The sequence below is a fragment of the Lycium ferocissimum genome, chromosome 4, assembly GCF_029784015.1.
Source record: "Lycium ferocissimum isolate CSIRO_LF1 chromosome 4, AGI_CSIRO_Lferr_CH_V1, whole genome shotgun sequence".
NCBI lineage: Eukaryota > Viridiplantae > Streptophyta > Magnoliopsida > Solanales > Solanaceae > Lycium > Lycium ferocissimum.
Window position 1 is genome coordinate 63,302,482 of NC_081345.1, and position 5,581 is coordinate 63,308,062.

Below are 5,581 nucleotides of genomic sequence, written 5' to 3' on the forward strand. Positions count from 1 at the left end.
TTTTGGTGAATCAAAAGGGGGAAACTGGAGGTTAAATGACTTAGAAATCACACCTATCTAGTGATGACCCAATTCAAATGCCAAAAACCAATTTTCAAGTCTGTTTTGCTATCAACAAAGATGTCATAGAAACAAATTCACAAGTCTATGGTCATCTTGTTTAATCCTAACAAGTCCAAAGTTAGCAAGATAGGCAAGTTACAGGTTCATTGAAGCATTAGCAGGACCTCAAAACAGTTCACACTTAGTCCCTTTTTTGCAGAATTTGCACAGAAACTACACAGGTAGCAAGTAGAGGTTTCAAATAGCATAGATAGGGACATGATACTGTCCTAAGTCCAATTCAGCATGTTAGGAAATGTTTCAATTCAAATAAGCACAAAAGGAGGGGTAAATGACAAGGCCATCTTCAGGTTACACAAATGGGTACCAAAAGGAAGAATGCAGACATCACACTTAACTCCTCAAGTTGGTTTTGAACCCTTTTTCTGGATATCCTACTTAGTCTAGGTGAGTTAGGTGCACAAATGAGTCTTTAACAGTAAGGCAGGTACTAAGGAACAAATAACACATAAGATAGTATTCAAATCAACAAGTAAACAAAAGAAAGGAAGTGACCATCTCAAAATAAGTATCACACCTAGTCTTCTAGAACAATTTTGATCTTATTCTAGTCTTCCTCTACTTGGCTTTAATGGCCTATGTGAAGCAAAAAATCTCAAACACACTATGACCCTATATTAGTAAGAACATAAGCTACAAAGGGTAATTTTCATGGAAACTACAAATAAGTAGAATACAGGGAAATATCAGAAATTCAAAGATAAGATTAACCTATAAACTGTCCCCAGTCCCTCCTATTTCAATTTTGAGGAAAAATCCAAGTTCTTTATAACCTTCTTATCCTTTTTCCGGTTCCCAAGAAAGAAGCCAACAAATGCACACAAAATCTAGGACACTTAGACTCTTCTAGGATCAAAATGGACTACAAATCTTACACTTTTCATGTTTTTAACCAATTCTCCACCTAGACAGTCTCAAATTCATCAAACATGTGTGGGAAAGATCATTTTGTCTTCATATACTTAGCAAAGTTTAGAAATAACAAGACAAAGCAAACAGGCAAACAAACAAGTGACTAGTCTAATGTTACACCTCAGACTTTTCGTACGTCGAACTGTGAATAGACTAATGCAAGCTCGAGGGAAACATGGAGTCCATATGGCCTTAAGGAGAGTACCTGATAGCTTCAAAGAGTATACGATAGGGTTTGGAAGTCATATGACTTGGAGAAACTAAGTTCGTCAAAGGAAGTGAACTATAAGTTGTGTTCGGGAAGATTTCGTAACAACTGAGCTAATGTCGACTTAGTAATGCCTTGAGGAGAAGTTATAAGGATCCTTAGATGGTTAATGAATTATTATATAAGTGTCAAGAAGGTTCCATAAGGATTGAAAGTTAAACGAAACATCGGGATCAACTTTGAAAATTGTGAGTTATACGACCACTTATACGGTCCGTATAACTTATACGGTCTGTATAAGGGACCGTATAACCTGTCCCGAGAGGGGTCTTTCACTGGAGGTATTACACGGTCACTTATACGGACCGTATAAGTTATACGGACAAAGATAATCCTCGTCGGGTAGCTTTTTAATTTTATAAAAGAGGACCCCCAAATTCATTTCTCTCATTTTTCATCTTCTCCAACTCTATCAAAACCTCTAGAACCTTCTCCAAACCATATCAACACATATGGATCAAGAAATCCAAGTGTGTGGATGTTCAATAGGGTTGATACAAGTCAAGAGCTTCTTTAGTATTGAAGTTGGGGTTCTTCTCAAGTGGAATATTTTCATCCAAAGCTCATTCCTACATAGTCAAAGGTGAGTTTTATGTTTATTTCATGTTATTAAGAATATTGAGCGGTTGAAAGACTTGATTTATGGAAGAATGTGGAGTATAAAGTTTAAATATGGAAATAGTGGTATTCTTGAATAGTAACTTGGCTTGAATCATAGTTCTTGATATATCACGAATGTAATCTTGTTATGAATGATGTTAAAGATGTTGTAGAAGCATTATATATGAATGAATATGATTTTGTGTCACAATTATGGTTATGGATGACTTTGAAAGGGGATTTTGAGAATTGAATAATGTCTAGCTTGGTGAAGTTTATGGATTATGATATTGTGGGTGTTGTTATTGACGTTTTGGAGTTGTTTATTATATGGAGGAAGTTGTTGAAAAAAAGGAGACTTGCCCAATTTTCGTTAGCTCTTAGTTGTGCTAGTTGAGACCTAAAGTATGTTTCCGGTTATCTAACCTTAGTACGAATTCTCTTGAATGTAGAATTGTGAATATTGAAGGGAGGCAATTAGTCGAAAAGCTAGAGTGACGTAAAGGTATGTAAGGCTATTCCTTCTTCTTTCTAAGGCATGACTCTTACAACATGATTTCCCTTACTTTTCTATGACTTTCTTACATCCCGAAAGCTACAAGTCTATGATTATTAAGAGCTTCTCCTGAGATAAAGATAGAGATGCATTATGATAATGATGATTCTATGTCTGGAGATTCAAAGGCTTATGAAAGGATGCCAGTATGAGATTAATGATCTTGATGTATGATTTCCTTGACTGTTATTCATTATTGATAGTCTCACCTCATAATGCTAGTTCCTTCAAGGCGAGACATGATGATTATGATGGTCCCATAAGATAATCGGAGGTTACTGACCTTACGTCACTCCGATAGAGTTACAGCTTTTACTTGAGCCCTTATGCATGCTTCATGTTGAGTGTATAATGATGATTACACCGTGCCTAGATGGCCGGGCAGCACCGCTAAGGCGGGCGGCTTATTACACCGTGTTTATATGGCATGGGCAGACACCACTAATGGGCGGCGTGAAATGATTACCCCGGACGCGGGCTAATGATGTTATTGTTTCAGACAGCTTATGTATGTATATGTGATATGTTTCAAAGATAAAATTGAGCATGCATGATTCCGCCTCAAGAGGCAAGCAGTTGTAGTTATACTTTCTTCTTATGTTTCTATATTTCGTTATCATGTTATCATATATGCCTTACATACTCAGTACATTACTCGTACTGACGTCCTTTTTTTTATGGACGCTGTGTTCATGCCCACAGTTTTAACAAACTTCACACCCCTTCTTTTTTAAACATTAACCCTTAGTTTTTAAAATAATAAATAAGAACCCCCTCCCTAATTTAAATCAATTAGAAACTATATATTATAAATACGCGTATTACTAAGTAAAAATAATTATTTAGGCTAATTAAAATTTAAAACTCGTAAATTCAAAAAATTAGCTTTAAAACAAGCCTAATATAGACATAGTTCCGGGCATTATTTTAAATGTGAAAAATGCGGTCAAAATGAGCCATAATTAATACGTTGTTTAAATTAAATATTTTTTCCGGACTAGACGGAGCGGGATGAAAGTAAATAACTCGAATTTCTTATATTTGTCAGTTTTTTCAGGAAATAATAATTAAACGTCATTTTTGCAATTTTCTCGGGATTTTTAAAATTTAAAATTGAAAGGAAGTACTCTTACTCCGTCTTTGACTCGGGAAATTTGAAAATTATAATACGCATCTCATGAGGTGAAAATTAGGTGTCAACAACTGCCCCTTCAGAGTTCGAGGATGGCAAGGCCATCCTTGAGCTACGAATTTTGACAAACCTAATTTTTACCGAATAAGAGAGACTACAACTTTCTTTTTATGCAAAATTTCGAAAGTATGGCCGGACCCCGATTTCTGGGCTTCCTACATATCTCAGGTTACATGAGAATTCAGGCCGTTTGTAGTTCTGACTCTATGAGGACTATAAAGTAAAGAATTTTTGTTAAACTATTTCGGGATGTCCCGAAATAATTATAGAAATATGGCTGATCCTCGGAACTTAAGTAGCCCACATATCCCTAGCTTTGGGAATCAGGCCAATTATAGTTCGTCTCGATAGCCCGAAATGGAATATCCCTTTATGCGGGAATCCTTTTGACTATTTTCGGTAAAAATTCGACCGGAAGCGGCTTTTGAAGAATTTTTGAGTTTAGTTGCTTGAAGTGATGTTTCAATCCTAGTGTAGAAAGCTACGATTTTTGGTCAGTTGCCCAAGAAGAGTTCCACGTTTGCTCTGCATATCTTCAGTCTGGCTCTTTTTCTCCCATCTTGGTAGCCTTTAGCCATCTCCAAATGCTGAGTCCTGTGTGTTAGTGATTTGAAATTTTTATCTTTATCGTAAATGGCATACCTGTGCGGCATTTTTGCCAATTGTCTTAAAGGGTTAAATCTGTCAGTTTCTGTCATTTGTCCGGCTCCTAGCGAACGCTTATCCGTCTTCTTTCTTCTTTTCCTGTAAGTGTGTGCTTTTGTGTGTATATATTTTGGAAATAATTTTGACTACTTTGGATAATAATCACGACACTTTGGCTGGCTCTTTTCTCGTTATTTTCAGATGTTTTCATTGTTCAATGATAACTTCCGTTAGGATCTTGGTCGGGCTATACCGCATTTTTTGCGAAACCTACACGCCCCAGTCCGATTTTCATTTTCGTAAGCAGGATGATATTATTAATGAAGACCATGTTTTCCAAAGGCGGGGTCATTTTTGTTTCCCATGACATCCGCTACCCCTGAAAATTTGGGATCACATCATTTTCATATACTGTGGTGACTATCACAAATCTGGTGTCGACTGCATCGTTATTCTCATACGAAATCTGCGGTATATCAGCTCGGGACTACATCACTTATAGTCACAAATACATTAATGAAAACTGCACATCAGAGTGCAGTATCATATTCCTTTCATGATAACCACTAACCTCTCTACCCAGAATTACAACATTTAGTCAGAATATTCGAGTTAACAACTGCATACTCAAGTGCGGGGTCTTTTCTCATGACAACCGCTATCCCTGAACCAGTTTTACATTAACTTGAGATAAACTGTAGTAGTGACCGCAAATCTTAATGTAGGAATCACATTCGTATTTCAACGACTGCGGACATCAACCTCAGAATTATGCTACCTATTTTTGCTATATATATGGGCAACGACTCAGCCCCTTCGGCACGTAGTCATTTACTCCATATCGCCATTTTGAGGAATGAAGCTTAGCTCGGTGGTAAGACTGACACTTTCCCTTTTTGACTCCAGGGAAGAATACCTTCCCGTTGACAGGGTTCACATCTTCCAAAAGAACTAGACTCTTTCTTAGTGAATATGGCACTACAATGCCAATATCAACTCTTTGTCTTCAAATCATAGATTGTCAGGATGAAAACCGTAACCACCCTTCGAGCCAGAATTAATCATCTTTGGTGACATTCTATGTCGACGATCTTAAATTTGATGTCAAAATTATGTCACTTGATTCAGGTGAGAACTGTGCTTACCAAATTTAAGACGCCTAATTAGTCAATATATCAAGGCAAGCTATGCGACGTCTAGGTCGGGGTCTCAATACCTTGACATAATACTGTTTAGTGGAGACCGGGCTTTTGGTAAGCCGTGATTATATCTTTTAGTAGTCTTA

General features: G+C 36.9%; 1 pseudogene; it reads right to left on the reverse strand.

Annotated features, from left to right (window-relative positions):
- Nucleotides 1-4,349, reverse strand: part of LOC132054259 (squamosa promoter-binding-like protein 6) — a 9,077-nt pseudogene extending 4,728 nt beyond the window's left edge.
- Between the last annotated feature and the right edge of the window lie 1,232 nt (nucleotides 4,350-5,581).